The sequence below is a fragment of the Desmodus rotundus genome, chromosome X (assembly GCF_022682495.2).
Source record: "Desmodus rotundus isolate HL8 chromosome X, HLdesRot8A.1, whole genome shotgun sequence".
In the NCBI taxonomy this organism is placed as follows: domain Eukaryota; kingdom Metazoa; phylum Chordata; class Mammalia; order Chiroptera; family Phyllostomidae; genus Desmodus; species Desmodus rotundus.
The window spans coordinates 100,825,402-100,849,622 of NC_071400.1; the positions used below are offsets into that span (position 1 = coordinate 100,825,402).

Genomic DNA, 24,221 nt, shown 5'->3' on the forward strand with positions numbered 1-24,221 from the left:
ACAGGCAGGCAGCAGCTGGCCCCGAGATCTTCATTGGATTATTGCTGCTGCTTCCTGCTGGCTTCCCGCCTTTGCCGGATCTTCCTCTGCAGCCGCCCAGAGCTGGGCAGAGCAAGGCCAGCCGGGAGGGGGTGGGGGGCCTCCTCTTACTGGTGACAGTTAGGGGCAGAGCCAGGAACGCAAAACCTTCAGCTGGGGACATAGCAAGGTCTCCTGTGGTGGAGTGATACTGTGTCTACATGCTGTGTTGTGTCTCCGTGAGCGTGCCGTCTCGCACACGCGTGCCCTGTACACGTAGAGCGCTCACTGGGATTTTGTGGGCCCAAGGGATAGTGGTGCATTGTGACTTCTGCAGCCTGTGAATGACTATTTAGAAGCAGGACGTGTGCAGGTGGGATGAGGGGAGGGTCTGAGAGGAGGTCGTCCTGGGTCAGGGTGGCCCTGCGTCCAATGACCGTGTCCTGAGAAGAGACAGAAGAGGAGACACAGACCCAGAGGAGAAGCCACGTGGAGACGGAGGCAGAGACGGGAGGGATGCGGCCACCACCCCAGGGACGCCTGGAGCCCCCGGGGATGGAAGAGGCGGGAAAGACCCTCCCTGGAGACTGTGGAGGGAGCACAGCCCCGGGACCTCAGACGTCTGGGGTCCTCTCGTTCCCCTGTGGCCCCCAGCCCGCCGACGACTTTTGTCCTCTCAGCTTGAATGGGCTTTGCGCAGCTGCGCTGGCCCACACAGGACACTGGCCGGTTTCTTTGTGTTCACAGCCCGAGCCCACAGCTGCACCGAGCTGGGGAGCAGCATTCAAACTCATCGTTACGTAGAACAGGGAAGGAAATTCCAGCACAGGGGATATCGTCAGTAATGTGATAATAATTACATGCAGGGCCAGGTGGGGGGACCAGATACATTGGGATGATCACGTATAAGGCATATAAGTGAGCCATCACCATGTGGCATACTTACAACTAATATCTATGTTTAAATGTTTGAAAGGGAAATCAGAACGGGTGTCTCAGAGTTGCACTCGGCCATCTGTTGCTGGAATCAGACACGGCCGTGGGGGCCTAGCCGCCATGCTGGTGTGTGACCCGGAGGCAGGACCAAATCCCCTCCGGCGGTGGCTGAGAGCAAGAGCCGGCTGCTTGCTCTTCTGTCTTCGCTGTGAAAAGCCGGGCTAGCTCAGCTCCTTTGGTGGCAGCTCCAGTAATTTAGAAGTGGGGGGCATGCCCAGACTGCAGAGCCTCCTTCTCACACACAGTCTCCCAGGCGCCTGTGGGCCTCTTTCCCTCCCCGCGGCCCCTGCCACTGTTTATTTTGGGATAAGCAGATGGTTCCCGAAAGCTACACTAAAGCCTTCGCAGAGCTCGGAGAAGCCCGTGGGCAGTGACTGACGGGGTGCTGCTTGTCAGATTGCTAGCCGCGCAGAAGGGCCTCATCTGAGATGGGTTGTTTTGTAACAAGCTCCTGTGTGTGTGGTTTGGGGGGGCAGGGGGACTCTTCATAAAGTCTGCGTCTCTGTTACCACCTCACCACACGAGGGACTGTCTCACTCTTAAAAATCAGCACAAACGCCGGAGGGTGAAACCCAAGACCTCCCTTCGCAATTCCCACCACGACCTCACCATTCCAGTGGCTGACGATTTCTTTTCCATCGCAACCAAACCCACGTGGACAATTGCACCTCTCTGTCCAGTGAAGATGCTGCTTGCTCCTTCTCTCTCTCTCTCTTTTGTGCCAAACCCACACCTCCATTTCTGCACCGTCCAACCGCGACTCAATCCCTCGCAAGTTGCCCTTAACGACGTCTCTTCACAGACATTTGCGTCCAAACGCTCTGGGGTTTTACACTAACGTCCGGCGCATCTCCCTGGGCATGCTGGCCACTGCTCGCCAGTCCGCGCCGCCGTGATGCAGCTCCATCGCGTGGCCACCGTCTTCCCTGCCTCAGTTTCCCTTGATGTCTATCTCTCTGCCTTTTCCCGTTCCTTTCCCTACATAGTAGGATCCCCCCATACCTGGGACTTTTTTCTCTTTCTTGTTGGCCACGTCGATAGTGTAGACATCTCCACTACAAGTCCCTCGTTCAAGTTCAGAGACTCTCAGGATTCGAGTTCACATCTTCCCCAGGCTTTCTTCGTGAGCTCCAGCTTCCTTCACCTTCTGAGCTTCCCGTGTGTATCTGGAGCTTGGGATAACCTCAGCACCCGACGTGCACGGTTTTTGTGGACACTGCGTGGCCCTCTCAGACAGCCACGGCGGGCTGTGGCTGAGCGCCCAGCACTTCCCGCTCTGTTATGGCAGCCGTTGTTGTCTTGGAGAATCAATTTGGCTTCAGCATCTCAGCCCTCTGATTCTGCAGCGCAGATGAGTCTCAGGAGTGTGACTCTAGCCACCGACTGTCCTTGAGACCTTTAAGGGTCTTCTTAGGGTCTTCTGAAGGTCTTTTCTGTGTGAACCAATGTGGTTTGAAATTGTTGTGTCCGTGTCAATAGGTGCTGACTGCTTCCTCTTTTTCTTCTCCTGCTGCTGCTCCTTTCCTCCTCCTCTGCTTCTTCTTCTTCCTCCTCCTCCTCCTCCTTCATCATCGTCATCCATCATCATCGTTACCATTATTTTGTTTTTCCCTCCAGGTGTCCAGACCTGGTCCAAAGGACCACCGTTCTCATCAGGAAGCCCGCTGGAGTCAAACCACATGGCAATTAAATGTAACGCAATACATACTGTAAACTGAGGAAGATCTCGGCCAGAAGGAACGATCCAATACCAGGAAAGGTCTGCCCAGGAACCCACGTGTGTGAACTCCGAGAAGCCAGCATGTCTAGGGCCAGCGTGCAGTACGCAGCGTCTAACGGGCCAGCTGCTAAAGCAGATGCTGCTCCTCGATGTCGTAGAGGAAACACTATACGCTATGCTGGTCAGGCCGGGTGGCTGCACTGTCTCCGGGCCAGGCTCCTTTGGCCTTGTCCCCCACTGTCCACCGAGTCCGTGGGGGAGGCCCAGCAGGTAGGCAGGACATGGGGAGAACCAGCCAGCCATCACCTCTCGGCCCAGAGAGAGCTCCTACTCACCCGTGAAAGCCCATACAGAAGGGTCCCTGAGTGTGTGTGCTCTTCAGCCGGGGGCCCCCTCACGGGTCATGCCCTCTGAGATCCTCACCTCACCCCACTCACACCACTAAGACCTTTGGGGGGGGGCTGGAGCCTCCTTCAGCCTGAGAGCCCCTGTGGAATCTTTGGTGCGCCTGGCCCCACCTGGCACTTGTTCCATCCAGGGCACTGGGTGGCAGAGCTGTGGCATCATCCACAGCAGAGAAACCTGCTGACTGACCCCCATCGTTAACTAAGTGTCTTCAGGGCGATTGAGTTACCTGTACAACTTACGAACAACCTCCATGTAAACACTTCCTGAGTGCCCTGGGCGTTCTGGGCCATCTTGATCGCAGTTGACTGTCTCTCTTGCAATAACACACTGAGAAAATGTGATTTCAATGGATTCCCACTTGCGAAATTACAGTCGCATTGCCCTCTGCGTCCAGGAGAGCGGAACCTGGTCACCGTAATGGACCTGGGGACATTTTCCCAGCTCTTCAATGAAACTCTTGCTTTGCATTCAGCGCTGGAATGCTCGTGCCCATGGGGTGAAACCTGGGTGCAGATTTCACAGTTTTCATTGTAAGGATGTCTTCTTTCTTCTCCTACCAAGGGTTTTTTTGGGGGGGGTGTGGGCGGGGTGGATGCTACCCACTAGCTCCCACCCGAGACTTGATCCTGACCAGGCTGGAACAGACTGGAAACTGTTTCTCACTTCCTTTCCCAGACTGACCGAAAGTCTTTCCGACTCCCCCCCTCTCTGTCAGAACCCGCTCTGCATCCTCGCTCCCTTCCCCCGTTCTCCACCTTCACAGAAATGGACATTCGGGCGCGGTGTCTCTGCGTTTTCAGCGCTGACCAGGCTCCAAAGTGTCAGCCGGGGTTCGCTCAGAGGGCATCGGACTCTGCACATTGCATCCTTGAAGCTCCGATTCCTAATTGCAGTCAGAGCCTCTGTCTGTGCTGGACTCCCCGTGCGGGGCGCCCGTCACCGCACCGTGCCGCCTGTTCCCCCGCCTGCTTGCATTTGTCCCCCTCTTTCGCCCATTCCAAAGAGACTTTACCTGTTCTTCTGCTCCACAGCGGCCTCCAAACGAAGCCGATCCCAAGGGGCTGACTGCGTCCTGTAGCCGGTCACAGCTTGGCTTGTGAAAGTCTCATTTCCAAGACGTTGTTGTTAGAGATCAGTCTCCTTTCCTCAGTCAAGCGTCTCTCCCATTACCGTGATGGTTTTCATTAGGGCGTTGAGAGCTGCGTGTCTTCTATTATTTTATACAATCTCAGAAACACAGTGGTGTTTTTTTCCCCCCTCAGAGGAAACCAACCATAAGAACCCACCCCTGGGAGGGAGGGAGTTTCAAAGTTTTTTGAATGTTGCTGTCCCTTTGCTCGCTCACCGTCTTTCAAAATCTCTCTGTGCCTCTGCTTCTCTTTCCGCATCTTTATACTATGACCAGTTCTTTCCAAACTTCAGGGACCACAGAGGGCTCCTAACTGCTGGCCCCGACTCTCCCCACTGGGATCCAGGTGATGCAGAACAGCTGCCTTGCACCCCCCACACCTCCTGCAGAGTCTCAATGCCTGCAAGTCAAAGGCATTGGCCGCCTGTTCAAGCCCTTCTGTCCTCAGTTTCCCCAAGTGCTCCTGTCCACCGCTCATCCCGCAGCTGCTCGGGAGCCCCACGGAGCAAGACCGTGAGGAGTACATGTCTCCCTCTGCATCCTCGATTCCCACTGCTTCCGGTGTTCTTTCCTGCCCTGCGCAAATGCTACGCGCATCCCACCTTCTCCTCTATCTCCAGTTCACCTTGGCGTCTCACCTTGAACTTCTGCTCTTTTGTTTCATTTGTTTGTCCCTGACTTCATCGTGACCCAGAGCCCTGCGCGGGCCCCTCCCTGCTCTGCAAAGAGGCTCCCGTTCCTGTCCGTTTCTAGCTCCGTCCTGGGTAAAGTTGGGTAAAGAACTGGTGAAGCTGACCGATGGAGCAAGCCCACGTTTCACCTTCGTGGAGAGGGCAGACTGATGTCGCTGCCCGAGAACAGGGTGCGTCTGCGTTACTGGGGCGGAGCTTGTCTCTCTTCTCTCTGTTTCCACGTTCTCTCTTCCGGAAGCCTCAGCGCTCCCTGGGAGCCTGGAGTTCTGTTCACTGGAGCACATCTTTATGTCTTTCTGTTTCCTGAGCACGCATGCATGTTGCGTACATGGATGAGGAGATGCGTGGATGGTGAAGGGTATGCGTGTGGCTGGATGGTGAGTGAATGAATGGGGGTGGAGGTTGAGTGGATGGATGGTGGATGGGTGGATGGAGGGATGGGGGATGGATGGATGGATGGGTGGGTGGATGGAGGGATGGGGGAGGGATGGGTGGGTGGATGGAGGGATGGATGGGAGGCTAGACAGATGGATAGGTGAGTGGATAGGTGAGTGGATGGAGGGATGGATGGATGGATGCAGGAAGGAATGGAGGGATGGATGAAGGGATGGGTGGAGGGATGGAGGGAGGAATGGGTAGGTGGAGGAATGGATGGAGGAAGGGAGGAATGGATAGGGAATTGGTGAATGAATGGGTGAGTGGGTGGATGGATGGGAAGCTCGTGCAAGTGGCACAACACTTCCTGCTTTCATTTCTGAAGTTTCCCTGCCTGGCTTTTTCTCACCAGCCTCCATGCACCTGGCCAGACACCTGGGCGTGTCACCTGGGCGGCCCGATGGCACTCATGCCCTTGAACACCTCTGTGAACCTGCCGAGCTCCAGGCTGGCCTGGTTGAGTCACAGCTGTCAGCTCACCGTCTTCCCAGACCGACTCAGGTCTGAGTCTCAAGCTCCAACTGGACTAAAAATACCCTGCCAGGCCTTCCGGGGGGGGGGGGGGGGGGCAGAAGAATCGTCAGCCACAGCAGCTCCGAGTGAATTGACAGACTTGGCATGCTTGTTTTTCAGCGCCTCCTGCGTGGGTCCTGGGTGCAGCATCCGCTGTGGCAATGAGGACACTTCTGCCTTCTCTCCGTTGGACACAGTCATGTCGGATCTGAATAATCAGCATTGTTTTTCATTTTCTCCTCCAGCTCTTTTTCCTGCTGTCTTTTCCCAGCACGGCTTTCTGGGGGCCCTTCTCTGAGTTCTGCGTAAGCCCAGTCTCCCAGATGCGCACCGCACGGTGAACGCCATTATTTCAAAATTAGCCGAGAGGCCTGAGGGGGTGTTTTACCTTCCAGATGGTCGTACGCAGAGATGGCTCATCCGCACTTCTGTCATTTTTCCCCCCAGAAAGAACAGAGTGACAGGAATGAACACTTCCGTGCCCACACTTGTTCGAGACAGCGAGTCCCTCCCTGGGAGAAGGGAGATGAGAACGAGAGAGAGAGACCACAGGCGGCTCGGGGGCTGGTCATTTATTTCCGGGGAAGCCGCACGGTGACAGCTAATGAACGAGTGTGCGGGAACTGGAAATCTTTCAGGAGGCACACGCCAGACCCATTTGTCACAAGGCCACTTAGAAGCTGTCTCCTCAGAGGGCCCGATCGTCACTCTTAGCTGTTCCTTGGCCACCGAGGAGGCTCCACGGCCCCCAAAACGCATCGGTCAGGTCGCCGTCTGTCTGGGGTAAAGGATGAAGGGAAAAGGTCCTTCCAGGCCGGTTTGTTCTCTCAGAATCCCGGTGGCATCTGTGCTGAGTGAGCACGTGGCATTCAGATTCTCACGGATGACAAGGACGAGGGTGATGGGTGATGCTGATAGTTTTATGATCAACATTCCTTTTTTTCTTTAACATTTTATTTATTTATTTTTTCGAGAAAGGGAAAGGGAGGGAGGGAAACATCCATGTGTGGTTGCCTCTCATGCGCCCCCTACTGGGGACCTGGCCCACAACCCAGGCATGTGCCCTGACTGGGAATCGAACCTGCGACCCTTTGGTTCGCAGGCCGGTGCTCAATCCACTGAGCCACACCAGCCAGCACTGTGACCAACATTCTTGGGACCTGACCTTCACTTGGGTCCTTGGGTCTGCTGGAATATTTATCCGACGGCTTCCTGACGACTGTGTTTCTCTTACCCTGTTTTAATTGCTTTCTGTCTTCACTGGTGCATCACTGAGCAATAGTGTCAGGCCATGTGCAAAATACCATCGCTGAGTAGGGTCCAAACTGCGGAGAACTGTTCACGCATGAGCCCTGCCCGCCCCACAGACGTGTGTGAGAGAGCGTTCCTGCAAAGCGCTGGGGAGATTTGCAAGGCCTAATCAATACTTTATTCTTTGAGCAACAGAATGAAAGTAGCGTTGGAGTATTACGCAAAGTGTACGATAAATACCCACCAATCAATACTGATACAAATGGTCGAACTGAGATATGATAAGGAGAAGGAACATATGTATTGGGCTGGCCAAAATATTCCTCCTGGTTTCTTTGTTTTTTCCTCCCTACGATGGCTTTAGTACTGCTTAGTTGTCTTTAACTTCATTCGAAACACTTTTGTTAGACTGTATCGTAACAGCGGTTGTATCAGCGTGATTTAAGAAAACGTATCAGAACTGGTGCATTTTTGCGCAGCCATTTCGATACTGAAGACGGAAGAAGATACGCAATATTTTTGACATAGTACGCTTTATTATTTCAAGAAAGGCAAAAACACAACTGAAACAACAAAAAAAGGTGTGCACGGCGTAGGCAGAAGGCGCTATGATGGTGGATCGGACGTGTCAAAATGGTTTGCAAAGTTTCTGGGTACCACTGACATTTCGGCCACGTAATTCTCTGCTGTGGGGCTGCCTTTTTTGGGGGAGATGTCCAGCAGCACCCCCGCCTCTGCCCACTAGAAGCCTACAGCGGGAGACAGCTGACATTCTCAAAACACCCCAGTCAATAAAGTTACTGAAATGAAAAACGTGTCTTTTACGTTTCACAAGCAACTAAACAGACGTTTTGGCCAAGCCAATCGTACACTGGACTATTACCCAACGGTACAAAGAATGAAATCTCATCATTTCTGACAACGCGGAGGAGGCTAGAGGGTATTGTGCTCAAGGACATGAATGAGACAGAGAAAGACAAATGCCATGTGATTTTACTGACATGTGGGATGCAAAAAAAAAAAACAACCCAGAATAAATGAACAAACAAAATAGAACCTCCTAGATGCAGAGGACAGAGTGAGGGTTACCAGACGCGCGGAGTCTTGGGCGGCTGGGGGAACAAGGAGCAGGGGTTGAGAAGCACAGACGGGCAGGTACAGAGGAGCCACAGGATGTGAAGTCCAGCCCAGGGAACAGAGTCAGTAATAAGGTAATTACTACATGCAGTGCCAGGGGGGTGGGTGCTGGAGAAACTGAGGGACCCCCTTTGTAAGTTGTATGAATGGCTAAACCACTACGCTGTGCACCCACCACGAATATAATGTGTATCAACTTCCATTGGAACAAATGCAATAAAAGTATAAAAACAAAAGCCTACCAAACATGAAATTAGCTCACAGTGTTGCTCACCTGCATCCTGGCTGCGGTCTTGTTTAAACAGCAACTCACAATTTGACTTTATCTTGGAGGCTCCAGGACCCACTGGGCTTCCTCCCCAACAGCCCACGTCCTTGTAAACAAAGTATCAACCTCCAGCACAGGGTTGCTCACTGTGTTTGCGTTGCAAGTTTGCAGGTGCATGCTCGCTACATTGTAGCTCGCTTTGGCAACTGAAAATCTGTTGTATCACTTTCTTCCCAACCACCTTTAGGCAACCACACCCCTCGCTGCCTCCAGCCAAATTATTCTAATGCATTCATTAAGCCAAGTTCAGTGTTATTGAGGGACCTGGGATAGGAACGGAAAGGTTTTCTTTCTCCTCCGTTCTCTGGACTCTGAATTCTTGTTCTGGCTCGTTCCTAACACAATCCTCATTTTCCTGCGTCCCTGTGTCTCTGTGACCCTCCAGAGCCTGCGATGCATGGAGGGCAGACCCTGCCGATGTTTTTAATTCCTGTCCCCTAATATGCGCGATGCACTCAGCTGTCACGGATGTGATCGATGTTGGTACATTTCGTCCCGATCGATCCCGTCCTGCCTGTGCCCGGCCCCCTCCCCACCCCCGGCGGTATTGACCCCTTGTCCCACGTTTGCATTTGTGGCTGAGCAAAAAGAAACACCCGCTGTCATTTCTGGCCCCCGTACACCATCATTTTAAGCACACCCTCATTGATCTGTCTCTTCTCATTTTCCACACTCAGCGGGACGTCACTGTCATTGGCAAGCGGGCCACACATGGGAGCATATCAGACTCAAGTGTAAGTCAGCGCAGACCCTCGGATTCTTGCTGAGGCCGCTGGGGGGATGTGGGGCCACCACGCAGGTCTCCATGGGACCGTTGGGCAGGTGGAGGGTGAGGCAGTTGGCACAAAGCGGGCTGGAGAATGAGCTGCGGATTCACACGACTGCCGCCCCGATGTCCCCTGCAGGCTCTGGCCTTGCAGTGTCTGTGACTTCAGGCCACTATCCTGGGGCCGTTTGTGTTAAATATAGGGCACCTGTCTGGGACCCAGGTACAGGCTCTTTTAATTCATGCAACACACGTGTGTTCTTGTCTGCCACCTTCCGCAGGTGGGACATTCGTCCAGGGTGGGCATGAACACGCAGCGTGGGTCACGGCGTCCCTACTGGGTGCAGACACCCGAGCCTGGGGGCACATCCAAGTTCGGATCCAGGCCACCTTTGAGGCTGCAGGACGCCCCCCCCCTTCCCTGAGGGAACCACCCCACTCAGCCCGATTGCAGGTTAGTGTCCCCATGCAATTCACGCCGGGTGATTGCACTGTGCCCCTGGGAACACTGCGGAAACCCCACACCGGAACCGGGAGCGATTTCATCTGGGGCACAAGGTCCCCTGGAAAGTTCGGGACTGTTAATGCACAGCACGCCACCTGGTTTTCAGAGAAGGACCCTGGAGAAGCCGGAGCACAGTGCAGGCAGGGCTGTGGGGAAGCCTGAGGGCGGGTGTGGGCAGGGAAGGGAGGGGGACCCACAAAGAGTCTCCCCCTCGGTTCTGAGCTGGTGGGTTTGATCTGGGGGTGTTAACATGTCGGGGACGGGGACTGACCCGGGGCGGACTCTGGCCCCTGTGCTGGGTCCTCTGTGGTGGGCAGGGATGAATCCCGCAGCCCTCTGCATGGGGCGTCCTCGTGTGGGGACTCAATCTCTGTCCTCTCTCTTTTCTTTAATCCTCACCCGAGGATATGTTCCTTGATTTTCCAGAGTGAGGAAGGGGGAGAGAGAGAGAAACATCCATCTTTGCCTCTCATACGCCCCCCCAACCCAAGCGGGGATCAAACCCACAACCTTTTGGTGCCTGGGACGGTGCTCCAACCCAGTGAGCTACCCTCCCACAGCTCCCCTCTCTCTAGACTTCTATTCAAACCATATATCATTTCCCAGAGGCTTAAAAAAAAAAAAAACCACCGCTCTTCATGCACCATTTAAATTACTTCTTTGCAAATGTGTATAAATGAAGGATATTAGTGAAAACCATTTTTAAAGCAGAGCTGGCTAGAGGGTGGCGGGGGGGGGGTTGCTTTCACAAAGATCGGGTGGGCGGGGAGGGGTGTTTTCCAGGGGAGGATTTCTCACGGGCTGCGGGGGCGTGTTCTCAGAAGGCCCCTCTGGTGCTCGCCCTTTGGAGAATGGGTGGAGGGGAGGCACAGGGCGGGGGACATGGGCTGGAGACGGGGGAGCCGGGACTGTGGGCAGGAGAGGCCGGGGCAGGGAAGGCACAGGTGTTCAGGCGGTGACTCCGAGGCCCTGGGCGCCGGCCGCTGTGGGTGGTGAAGGAACGCAGGAAGGCAACTTCAGCTGCTGGACCGGGATCCCCAGGGCCAGGCAGGAAAGGCAGGGACCAGGGCCGAATAGTGAGGTCACTTACGAACATGGGTTCGAGGACCGTGTGGAAATGTGTGAGGTTCTTCTCCGTCAATGTGCCTGGATCTCCGGAAAAGGACCTAGAAATTGCTCAGTCTTGCTCTGACACATGCCCGTCCAGCAGCTGGGACGAGGGAGCCAGAACACAGGGTGGAGACGGGCTGGCCTCTCCGCCACGCCAAAAAAGACGCGGCACCGTACCGTGCACCAGGCACAGGAACCAACTCACAGTGCACAGGAGACTTGCTCGGAAGGTGAAAAGCCATCAAAATACTAGAAGAAAACAGGGCGGGGAGAACCTGATGGCTTGGGTCTCTGCGACGATTTTACAGAGATCACACCAAAAATACTAGTAGCAAAAACCGATATACAGAAGTGGGAATGTACCAAAGTAAAACACACTTCCAGCCCAGGCGAGGCTGCTCAGTGGGTTAGCACGTGGTCCCAATACACCAAGGTTGTGGGTTCGATCCCCAGTCAGGGCACGAATAAGAATCAGCCAGTGATGTATCAGCAAGTGCATGCACAAATCAATGTTTCCCTCTCTCTCTCTCTCTTTCTTTCTCTCTATCTCTTCCCCTCTCCCTCTCCCATCCTCTCTCTCTACAATCAAAAAATATACATATAATAAAAAATTTAAAAAGTGTTCTGGACACAAAAGGAATCATCAATTCACTGAAGAGACAGCATAGGGAGCCGGACAAAGAATTAGCAAACTCTGTATCTGAGAACATCGAAAATCTCTCCTTTGGACCGAGCAGCCTTCCTTAAAAACTTTGCCTGACCAACCAAATGAGACTGGAGTCCTCAGCTCTGGTATATGTCTCCAGATCAATGCGTGTTTGTAAGTCATTTTGCAAACACACTAAGTCAATGATACTAGTTAGCGACGGATGCAAAGTGTTGCCATCTGTGGGTTGTCAGCGTAGGAAAAGAACTCTTGTTGAACAGGCCGATGTTTCCGATGGCCAGTGCGGTGTCATGGCTCCCAGAAAGCATCCTTCACAGTTGTGCTTCTAACTGGCGAATGGAAACATTCTTTGTTGGCTACATAGTAGCGGGCAGCCGGCCCCCTGCGCAGGGAGCCTTGCAAACCACAAGCTGTGTGTCTGAGAACAGCCCCAGGCTCTTGCTTTGCTTTTCTTTTTGCTTTTCTTTTCTTTTTTTTTTTTTTTTTTGGTTTGCCTTTCATCAAATTTCCTTTGAAATTCTCTGACCGGGAGTCTGCCTGCACCAAATGGGCCTGCAGAGAATTTTCAGAGGCAAATTGGGTGCCTGGTAGGGCTTGTCAATGAGGTCGGGAGATAGAAACTTTGCGTGGTTTTTTTTTTTTTTTTTTTTTTGTGAAACTGTGCACACTCTGAAACCCAACTGGAAAGCCAAGAATCCAAGCGTCCTCCCAGCCGGTTTCCCTGGATAAAAAGCTCCCCCTTCCCCACCCCACCCCCCACTGTAGGCCAGCTTTGTGGTCAAGACGCGACAGAGAGACAAAGAGATTAGGCAGATGTGCAGAGAATTAAATTCAGGCCCCGAACTCCTGCCCAGAACGGAGCCTGGAAACCTCGTGTTGGTTTTTCCTGCAAATCACACAGGCCCCCCAAATATTCCATCGCCCGTACACTGCAGGGAAAGAAGGGGGTCGCTGTGTAAAACACTTTGGCCGAACAACGTGGGATTGTGCACGTTAACCGTGCAAGGGGTGAGCTTGGAATTGTGGCCAAGTCTACGAGCTTTTGCTTCTACAAATACGCTGACGTTTTACGTGTGGGATCTACGGGGCCTTGGTAATCCGTCCTTGTTGGTTGAGACGTACTGTAACTTCTGATTTTCAGCAGAAAAGCCTCCTTTTGGGGACAACTGTGGAGGTCAGGGTCTGGGATTTTCCTTCCGGCAACCCCTGTGAACGCCAGTTTGTTAAACTGTGTTTCGAATGATAAATGGAGAGATGTGAGTAAAAGTAAGTGGATTTATAAATTTTAAAAATGCAGAAATAGCCCCGGCTGGTGTGGCTCAGTGAGTTGGGTGTCTTCCTGCAAAGCAAAACAGCACGGGTTCGATCCCCAGTTGGGGCACAAGCCCGGGTTTGCAGGTTTGATCCCAGTTTGCAAGCATGTGGGAGGCACCTAGTTGATGTTTCTCTCTCTTTCTCCCTCCCTTCCACTGTCTCTAAAAATAAATCAGTAAATAAAACCTTTTAAAATGCACAGAAATAAATGGAAGCTTCCAAACTCCAGGACAGAAAGCACACCACGTGTGTTGAACACTGGATGGAACTAGAATTCAAGTTTTGAGAGCCTGTCTGGCTACTGTCCTAGCATATTTTATAAGTCAATGTGAAAACTCTTAATGTGACTCCAGCAATTCCGCTTCTGGGTATTAACCTGAAGAACACGGAAACAGTGATTCTAATCGACATAATGCCCCTCTGTTCCTTGCACCATTGCTTACAGTCCCCAAGACACGGAAGGAACCACCAACATGTCCAGCGATAGAGGATTGGGTGTAAGCGCCGTGGTGCGGACATGCAGTGGAATACTACGTGGGCATGAAAAAGAACAAAATCCCGCCGTTTGCAACCACACCGGTGGGCCTGAAAGGCATGATGCTCAGCGAGCTAAGTCAGACAGAGAAAGACAAATGCCACATGATGTTGCTCATCTGTGGCATCGAACGGAGAAAATAAGCTCAAGAGAAACAGCCACAGATGCAGAGAACACGCAAACGGCCACCAGAGGGGAGAGAGGGATGCGATGGGAATTTTTTTAAAAAGAGCTAAAGATTATTTTTAAAACACTTACACAAAGTTCTCTACACAGAAATAATAATAAATAAGATACAAGCTTGAGGGAAAAAACGCCCACATGTCACACAGGGAGTTTTCCTTTGAAATGCCGGCGCTTGGAGCTCTGCGGTCAGTAACTGTTTTCTAACGAGTCTACGCCAGCCTAATGCTAATGCCTGCACAGTGTGCGCTTTTGGGGAGAGTTACGGGAAAAAAGGAAGGGCAAAGATTTGGGGGGAAGACAAGGAAGCACTAAGTGTGAGAGAAGACCCGAATTTTGAATTTCACCCAGTTGGTACCAGCAGCAGGTAACTACCACGGCAGTGATCTGAGATAGAAAACGATAATTATACCCATCCGCATCACCAAAACCACCATCAGCATCAGCATCACCATCATCAGCATCATCCGCATCACCATCACCATCATCAGCATCACCATCAGCATCATCAGCATCAGCATCACCATCAGCATCATCAGCATCATCATCATCATCAGCATCACCATCAGCATCATCCGCATCACCATCACCATCATCAGCATCACTATCATCAGCATCATCAGCATCACCATCACCATCATCAGCATCACTATCATCAGCATCATCAGCATCACCATCAGCATCATCAGCATCAGTATCACCATCATCAGCATCATCAGCATCACCATCAGCATCATCAGCATCACCATCACCATCATCAGCATCACTATGATCAGCATCATCAGCATCACCATCAGCATCATCAGCATCAGCATCACCATCAGCATCATACGAGAATCTAACTTGTGTTGTGAAGCACTATTGTTTCATGGTTTCTGTCCCTGCCCAACCAAATCCTTTCTGCCACATTCCAGCTCTGGGCAGCCTGCACACCACCCCTCCTCCATGCGCCCCTGCACACACGCTCACCCCTCCCTTCCAACACCCCCCCCCCAAGGTGGCTCAGCCAGCGCCCTAATCTGATTGGCTTCTAATCCACTGGAAGGGATAAGCGCCTTGACCTTCAGGGACAGACCTGAATAAAGCCCATCCGGTCGGAGCCTGTGGGATAAGCATCTGTTTACAAAGCCTCGGCCCTTTGTCGGGAGGTGCGTCTGAGGGTGCCGTTAAAATGTATGCACATGCCCAATGTCATTTCCAGGCCACGTTTGTCTTCTGTCGGCTGTGTGGAGCCCCTAAAGAAAGACCCGTGGCTTGTGCCTTCCTCCATCCCTTGCCCCAAAGAGAGCATCACAGCTCTGCAAGGATAAATGTTTTCCACGCGTCTTCTGGCCGTGCTTCCGGGGAAGGGCCTGCTGGCCACCTGCCGGTGGAGCGGTCAGCCGAACACCGGTGGCTGTTATGGTGTCTCAGCCTCGTTTTTTGGTGACACATGGCCGTCCTCGTGGCAGAGCCAGGTGAGGACCACGGGCCCAGGAGAAAAGCCCTTCACCTCGGGGAGCTTTCCTGGCACTTCGAGGCTAATTTTCAGACCCAGAGATGTTTGCAGCTGGCTGGCCACCGATGAGGGGCAGGTCTTCCTGATTGTCCCAGACCCTCTGCACAGGTTGCTCAGGGCTCGGGATCTGCCCCTGGGGTGCCGAGAGAGGGAGGCACCGGAAATCCTCTGTGAGGTTACCTTCCTGTAAAATGTAGGTGGAAGAGAGACACCTGTTTTCGTTGTTTTAAATGACAAACATTCTGATGAGTTGGGCAGGGATGAAGGATTTAACCAAGCATTTAATCTAGTTCTGAGAAAATGGGATTAAGCAGGAAAGACATCACAAAAGCCTGTGGAAATCCTTCCTGAGGGCAGCCTGCTAGGCCTTAGAGGAAGAACTTTCTCTGGTGCTGTGACACTGTGTGGGTACTGTGGGTGGCTGGGCGTTTGTGTGAGTGTTTTTCTGTGTGTGCGTGTGCAAGAGCCTCACCGTGCATTTGGAGAGACGCACGCGCAGAGAAGTCGCAGGGCTGGAGGGTGCCCCTGCCGGGGGATCTCCTAAACACTCTTAATTCTAGGAGTAAATGCATAAAGTCACTGTTTCCCTTTATCTCTGTATAAAACTGCTATCACGCCGTGGTGCATTGTCGATTCTCATGCACGCAGAGTGCTTCGGCTTTACCCTTGGACATGGACACACTCAGCAACTCACACACACTCAGGTCATGCTGCCCCAAGCAGGCACCAGGCACCAGGCGGCTCAGCCCACACAGCTTCGTCTTCTCACCGTTCTGGAGCTGGACGTGCGAGAGGAACCTGTCGGCTGATTTGGTGCCTGGACAGTTTATCTGCTATGACCCTGTCTTCGTTATGGTATTGCTTTGCATATGGACACCTGCAGACCTACGCTGGCCACAGGCTGCCTGCGTCCTTCAGCCAGGAGAGAGACTTTGATGACAAGCTTGCAGGAAGCATCTCGAGGTGCAGATCCACCCTCGCCCCCAGCCCCGGGCTCCCCCCTCCACTCTCTGTCTGTGTGGGTCTGACTCCTCTGCAGGGCCATCCAGGGCTTGTCCTTTTCCGTCTGCCTTAGGTCACTCAGTATAACACGATTCTCCCACCTTGCCGAGGTTCCTTTTTCATGGCTGCATAGTATTCCACAGTCCGGTGGACCCCACTTTATCGAGGCACTCGGGGGGTGGCCCCCACCTGTTGGCTACTTTAAATGACACTGCCGTAAACACAGTGTCTGAGTATCTCTTGGGGACCCTAATTTCAATGATTTTCTTCTCACTTCTTTTCACACTGGATTTATTGAGGCAAGCTGATCGGTTTTGTGAACCAAGGTCACATCCGTTCATTCTACCTGTCCTCACCTGCCCAGTTTATAAATGCAGTCAGGCAGTCTCTCCTAAATTCAATTTCCCTTTTGATGCCACAAAAACAATTTCTGCCCAGCCGGTGGCAGACCACTCGCCCTTCCTGGCGTACCTTGATGAGGGATGTATTAACTGCATGAATATTGGGAATCTTATGCCAGGTTCGGCTGCGTCCGTGTCGAGCTTTGTAAATTATTTCAATCCCTTTGGGTTTCCCTCATCGGTTTGCCCATAATTGAAAAAATGCAAATGAGCCTGGTCACCAACACCGGGCCTGGAAACGTACCCCGGTTGCTCAGAAACGGGGTCCCTCATCTCTGCAGCCAGGATGGAGGCTGTAGCCCGGGGTGACAGCAGCCAGCTGCCCACTGCGTCCTCCGCTGGTGGCAGATGACCTGTGAGCAGAGCCGGACAGCAGGGCAGAGAGCGAGTGTGGCCTAGTGGGTGGGTTATTTTTCATCAACAGGACGGGGGGGCTGGGGCGGGGGACTCAGTCCTGAGCTTTAGTTACAGAGAGGCAGGCACGCACGGCCATTGCTGGGGTCCTGCGGTCCTCATTCTCCTAACAATAAAGGGCCTTTCAAAGTGGCCGTGTTTATTGTGATCAATAAGAACAGCCATTGGGGAAGTGGTGATTCAGGCAGCAGCCCACAGAGGGGCTTGATAAGGGGACAAAGGGGTGGCACTTACGAGAAAGGGGAGGGGACAAGGACACCCACAGCAGGAAAGCATGGCTGTGGGTGCAGATGACATGACGTCGTGATGCTGATTCTCAACAGCCTGTTTCATTCTCAGTCCTGTGCTCATCTTTCCACTCGTCACCCTGTCTGCCTTCCTGTCACCTTTGCAGACAGCTCTGTGGGATACAGGGTGTCTTTCAGCCCCGAGCAGAGGCTCTGGGAATGGACAGCAAAGTAGCCTCGCTCCGATTTGTGTATCTCAACAATGTATTGTTATTTGTTTCACTGACGGCTGGCCTTCTAGATTGTATCACCTTCAGGGGCACAGCACAGTGGTTAGATACACGCTTTCCACAGGGATCCCTGGCATTCCCAGAGCCCACCTGGGCTGATACATAGTTACCACGCTATTGCTGACTGTGTTCCCTGGGCTGGGCTTCGCACCCCGAGACTGTTCCCTAACTGCCCGTCTGTGCTTCTCGGTCGCTTCACCGTTCCACCCAGCCCCCCTCCCCTCCCGTCCAGCCATCCGTCTGTCCTCTGTGTCTGTGTGTCTGTTTCTGTTCCCTTTGTCCATACAACATGCCCATTCCAGCAGCAGAACTCGGGCTCCCTGCTGTCCCCCCCAAAACACCGCAACCTGCACCCCCCCCCTTCTTGGCCAAAGGGGCCACGCCTCCCCTCAAAACCGCAGTCCCTAGGAACCCTGCCCAACCTTCAAGTCGTCCTTTGCCAAGAGCACCAGGGAATAATTCCGCGCTCCAGGAAAGACACACACACACACACACAAGTAAATAAAGTAAAACAATAATAAAAAAGAAACGAAGGAAGGCCTCCCAGAGAGGGGCAGAGCAGCCCAGTGAAACAAGTCCCTGATTCTATCCGAGGCCCTAAACCAGATCTGAGACGGAGGGCATCACACGGGATGGAGGATGTCTCCGCGTCTGCTTACGGCCCGAAAAGGAAGGGGGCCCTGTCCCCGCGGTTCCCAGTCTCCGTGCTGAGGCACCCCAGGGTGCTGTGCAGGGCTCACAGGGCTTCCACGGGTCGGTTTCCAGTTTCCACGGGAAGCACAGCCAGGTGTCTCGAGCACTAGTGCAGTGTCTGGAGCGCAGTGAAGAGACAGATAAAAGCGGTGTGTTTCTCTGCGTCCGGAGGAAGCTGGGAACATGAGACGGAGGCGGGAAGGAGGCTGTGAACCCGGGACGCGTGGGATCCTCGGTGGTCATCCGCCCCAACACTTCCTCAGCAAAGGCCTCGGGAAGCCTTCAGCAGTTGGAGCTTGTCTCTGCCCAAACGGAGCGCTGGTCGGTGCCGCTACAACACCAGGAGCGGGCGCCCCCGTGGGATCCCGCAGGTTCAGCGCCCCATCGAAAACCCAGCGCAGAGACTTCTGCCAAAGAGGGAAAAAAAAAAACATAAGTGTGTCAAAACTCTGCTGGTGTGGGCACGGACCCAGGCAGCATCTTCCAGCTCAAAAGGCACAAATTGGAAAGATGTCAGCAGCCAGAAATGATGGCTTTCAGGAAGCAAGGCTGGGTGTGCCGAAGAAGACGCCGGGGTGCTGGCGGGCAGCCTGGAGCGCTCCCTGAGCCTCAGACGAGAAGGCACTTTGCAGGTGGTGGGATTTATCCATCCCCGCGCTTTCATTTGGAAACCATGGGGAAGTGGGCGCCGGGCACCCCTTTGCGACGCAGCAGACGAAGCAGACAGAGCTCCTGCTGTCTGCCGCGCGGGACCAGGGAGGCTGCTCCACACCCTACAGTGCCCAGGACACCTTTAGCATGAGTCCCTGCCTGTCTGTCTGTCTGTCTATCCATCTACATGTACATATATGTGTATATGCATATATCCCCACGTTCTGTTTGGCCCTGACTCCTACAGAGCCCATCAGCCCTGCGGGCGTTGGGGTTGGAGGGCTCTCGGCTGTGGGGTGTCCTGTGCCCTGTAGGGTGCTGAGCAGCGTCCCTCATCCCCACCCACCACATGCCAGCACCGTCCACCACCCGGAGGTGTGGCAAGCAATCATGTCCCCAGATAGGACCGAGTGTCCCCTGGGGTACAGAGTCACCCCGGACTGAGAACGAGGAGCTCAGACCAAACTGTGTGTCTAGGGGCGTCTGCGCAGCTGCTCGAAGAAGAACAGCCACCTCCTTCTCAGGGACCGGCGGACGGAGAGATGCCGGAGGCAACATAGGGGCGCGGGGAAAGCAGGGCAGAGCAGTTACCGTAGTAGACATGTCGCCAAGGGCTGCGCCTGCCAAATCCTTCCATTCTGAGAACACCCTTCGGGAGGGCTTGGGCGACCTCATCGGCAAGGCTCACGTTCATTGCACCGGTCCGATGTGGGCCGGGAAGGGGGGTCTTGAAGAACAGGAACCTAACGAGGTCCAAGCAGGCGTTTCCGGCCCTGCCTGCTACTTACCTACAGAGGGTCGGCGTTTTTGTCCTGTGTGGGGGTGCGGGATGAGCCCATGGTCCCCCCCCAAGACGCGGTGAATCTTGGAAGAAATGCAAGGGCGGCCCCTCACTGCTCATTTCCCTGCCCCGACCCGGGAAAGCTCCGTGATACGGTCCCTCCGCCCACAAGCAACCTGCAGCAGCAGAAGCAGATCCGCGGGAGCTCACAACAAGCGCGAAGCAGCAGGGTCTCTGAACGCTGACGCTGTGTTTTAAAAGGGTCAAGACCCTGAGCCCCGGCCGGGTGGCTGAGCTGGCTGCAGTGTCGCCCCGACCACCAAAAGCTCGTGGGTTCGATTCCCGCTCGGGGCACATGCCCGCGTGGCAGGTTTGTTCCCACGAAGCCACACGGATGCCCGTTTTATGTGGCGTCTGAAAGTTGCTGAAAGGCTACGCGTGCCCCTGACACACCACACAGGGACAGAACGTTAATTAGATTGTGGGCTCTGCAGAACGGGTGTGAACCCTGAGCAGGCCCCAAAACGCCTTTGGAAGCGATGTGTTTGGCGGCGGGGAAGACAGGTCTGCCTGAAACTGTGGAGAAGGCTTTATTTTCTAGGAGAATTTGGAAAAACCTAACAACCCTTATGTCTTGGCTTAAATTCTGGGAGTCTTTCTCTGCAACTTGAAGGCGCCGTTGAAGCTCATCGGCGTAAAAATCGTCTGTCGGCTCTGAAGGCAGGTCAGGTCGGGAAGAGCGCGCTGCTGGGCTTTGCAACAGTTTCAACAAAGCCTCACAAGGGGCGTCTGCAAACCCCTCCCTTCCGCCAAGAAGGAGATACACTGTATCTTGTGGTGAGAACAGACAGCACATTTGAAATCATTTTCCTTTATTGGACTATATTTGCCTTCAACATTCTGAGAGTTTGTAGACTTGACTCAGCCGTTACTAAGCATAATTATTTTTATATCAAAAACTGTGAATTTGTGAAAAAAAATAGCATTGCAAAAAATTCAACACAGTATGTCTTTCTTTTTTATTTCTTAAAGAGATGAGACATGTTTTTCCTTTTTGCATTTTGCTGAGAGATCTTGAGTAAGTCCCTCTGCACCCCCCTCAAAAAATTAGGGTCTTTCCTTCCTCTGCACACCTTTGCCCAGGATTTGCTGACGCTGCAGAGGAAAGTTAATATATATCTCGTGACCAGGATGAGCTGGGAATTTTCTTGTGTGTCTGACCTTGAGGTGAACTTGAAGGAGACATGCTGCTGGTGCCTCCTGTCACTCCAGGCCGGAGCCCCTCCCAAGAGCACGGGGACTGGATACTAACCGAACAGTGTCCACGCAGAGAAGATTTCCATGTTCACGCATCGTAGTCAATAGGAGTGACGAATTGCAGGAAAACTCGTCCCAAGGGATAACGCTGCTCCTGGGCGAGTGAGCGGAAGCAATGACGGAGATGGGAACAGTTCATGTTCCTTTTTTATGTTTATCTTTTTGCAACAGAAACATTTCACTTGTAACCAAAGGCCCTTTAATGGCCTGCGTGTGGTCAGCCAGCAGGTATTCAGAAGAGCGGGTGTTTGCGAGGAACGGGACCCTGAGGAATAAACATTGTTGCTTTTTGCTCATTGTTCTCTCCAAGAGGCTGAGTAAAAAGGCATATCCAGGCGTCCCTTGTAGCACATTTTACAATAAATAAGGCATGTGAGCGTTTAGGGAGTCAGGGAAGGGATATGTGGTCAGACAAGCAAACCACACCCCAAGTGCTTCTCGGAAAGGCCAGGACGCCGTCTGTCCATCGCAGACGGAGGACGCCCCACACCCCGTGGAAAAGGATGTCCAACCAGAAGCAGCTTCTGCCGCAGACAAAGCCCAACTGTGAGCTCATCCATCCAGACCCGAGAAGGGGCACAAAGGTAGGGAAACACTACTTTTGGGGGGGAGCGTTGTTTTTAGAGTGAGATTTCTGGCATGCTTCCCTGTGAGCACCTGTCTCGGTATAGGTTCCCCCCCAAACACACAACTGAGACAAACGAAAATGATAAAACCCGGGGCCCTTTTACTGGCTGGTGCTGTCGGTGCCTCTGTCTCCGGAGAAGGGTGGAGTCTTCAGGGACAAACACAGTTTGAAGGACACAGTTTCCTGTGCAAGAACAAGGAGCCGGTGTGCACCCCAAATGGCTTTTGGGGCCTTGACGGGTTGGGAGACCCTGGGCAGAATGTAACAGCCCGTTTGGGAACCGATGCTGCCGTGGAAACCAGCTCCCTCTGTGAGATTCCTGGGGTGACCACAACCCAGGGCCACACACTGGTGCCCTCAAACAACAGAAATGTATCCCCACCCCCATCCTGGAGACCAGGCGTCCGAGGTCCAGGTGTCCCAGGCCGAGCTCTCTCCACGGGATCCAGGGAGGGGCCTTCTCGCCTCTTTCAGCTCAGGGGGTCCCAGGCGTCCCTGGGCTGGTGACTGCATCCCTCCCCTCTCTGCCTCTGTCTCCACGTGGCTTCTCCTCTGTGTCTCCTCTTCTGTCCTTCTAAGGACACTGTCATTGGACGCAGGGCCCCCCTGACCCAGGGTGACCATCTCTCTGACCCTTCACTGAATTACAGAGACCCTTTTAACAAACAAGGCCCCATTCACTAACTCTCACCCACAACGGCTGCCATCCAAGGGCCCAGCTGCAACGGACGGCATGCCTTCCTGCCACTCAGCGGCCCCCGCCTTCACGCCCCCTTTGTGTAAGCAGACACAGCGAGATACACATGTTTTGCTCATTGCTGCGAATTTCCCAACCTCTGTGGCAGGTAAATACATTTTCTTCTCCCACTGAAGACAACTTAGCGTTTCCGTGTATAAATAAATTCGCTGAGTCGGGGTGGAAGCAGCGGCCGGGACGGGCTGATCCCAACCGAAACACCGTAGAGACACTCAACCGTGGGGGCTGCCGAGTTGAAATTGGACAGCGAACGTCTGCGGGTTTCCGAAAGACACGCGGGAGAGAAACCCCCCCAACACAGGGGAGCCGTGAGACTGTCAGACAGAGGGAAGCGGAAGCAGGTTGCCCGGGGCAGGTGGTCTGGGTTCTCCAGGTCGGTTCAGGTTCACAGGTCACCTCGGTGGACAGCTGAGTTCACAGTCGGGGTTGATTACAGTGAACACACGCAGGACGAAATCAGCGGACAGAAACACACAGGCGGCGTTGATGTCCAGGGGAACTAGACGGAAGCTTCCAGAGCCCTGCTCTGGGGCAGTCACCAGGGTGCTCCTTATTCGTCTGGCAAGACGTAGCATGCGTGACGTGTTGTCAGCAGGGATGCTCCTTAGAGATTTGGGACCCGGGGCGTTCCTGGCCGCTGCCCACAGAAGCACCGGCCGCCTGGCTCCTGTGCAAATTTGTCTCCCGGGAGAAAGGTGGGTGTTCAGCCTGAACCATCCTGGGCTTGCAGGACACCAGGCACATGCAGCCGCTGTTGCTATTGAGGGTGGTGGACACGGTCCAAAGCCCATGTTCCCACCTGCTGACCACGGGCCCGCCTTGCAGGCAGCCCTTGCTATGGAGGCTGCTGGGTTTGTCCTTTCTATTTTTCTAAAAACAGCCCGATTGAGATGTAATTCACTTACCGTACAACTCACCCACATAAAGTGTGCAGTTCAACGGTTTTTTTGGCAACTAGGGTTACTGTCCATTGGAGAACATTTCATCGCCGCAGAAACAAACCTCTCTATACCTATGTCTCCTGCTCTAAAAAACTCATAATTTACTCTCTGTCCCTGCAGATTGTCCCTGCTCTGGACGTTTCCCACACACGGAATCCACACCACGGGACCGTGGGTGTCTGGCGTCTCTCCCGGAGCCTCCTGTGTTCAAGGTGCATCCATGCTGCAGCCTGAGTCAGAGCCTCGCTCCTCTTCCTGGCTGCGTACTATTCCACCGTGTGGATGGACCCCCTTCTGTGTATCTGTTCATCAGCCCGCAGGCACTTTGCACCTTTTCGGCCATTCTAAATAACGCTACTAGGAATGTTCCAGCAATCATTTCTGTGTGGTCACGTTTCCGGTTTGCTTGGGGAGACGGCCGGGTGTCACACGGTAATGAGATGCTTCCATCATTTGAAGAACTGCCTGTCTGTATTCCACTATAGACAAAGCACAGATTACTTAGCGCCTGCCTGCCTTCCTTCTTTTTCTTCTCCTTCTGTCTACCCATCTGTCGTCTACCAATGCATCTGTCCAGCCTTTGTCTGTATGTGTCCACGGGAGCTGTTCTCCATGTCTTTAGCGGTCATGCACCTCTCTGCGGCCGTGTTTCACATCTGTGGTCGGTTTTCCCAGACAGGACACTTGTCACCATGTGGGACAGCTTTATCTGTCACTAGTTGGGCTGTGTATTCCTGGCACGTGGTGGCGTTACACGGAGATCGGACTACAATAAATGAGATCCCTGTGGAGAGGTTGGGAGGGGCTGGCTGCACAAGGAGTTTGCCGCAGCGACTGCGGGCGGCCTACGGCAGCGTTGGCTGAGGAGCTGACACCCGCACAGGGCACGGAAATAAAAAGAGAGCTGGCAGCCC

General features: G+C 53.6%; 1 protein-coding gene and 1 long non-coding RNA gene across 2 annotated transcripts in view; both read left to right on the forward strand.

The window, feature by feature from the left end:
* The window catches only part of LOC112313324 (polyprenol dehydrogenase), a 62,687-nt gene extending 59,015 nt beyond the window's left edge, over positions 1 to 3,672 (forward strand). The window contains exon 8 of the mRNA XM_053917020.1: positions 2,632 to 3,672. The gene's annotated coding sequence lies outside the window, so the exon portion shown is untranslated. The remainder of the gene's footprint in view (positions 1 to 2,631) is intronic.
* A 19-nt stretch (positions 3,673 to 3,691) lies between these two features.
* Positions 3,692 to 8,504, forward strand: LOC128779957 (uncharacterized). The gene is made up of 3 exons (XR_008425978.2): positions 3,692 to 5,133; positions 5,751 to 5,899; positions 6,032 to 8,504. It is a non-coding gene; the product is annotated as an uncharacterized lncRNA (long non-coding RNA).
* Positions 8,505 to 24,221: the final 15,717 nt, after the last annotated feature.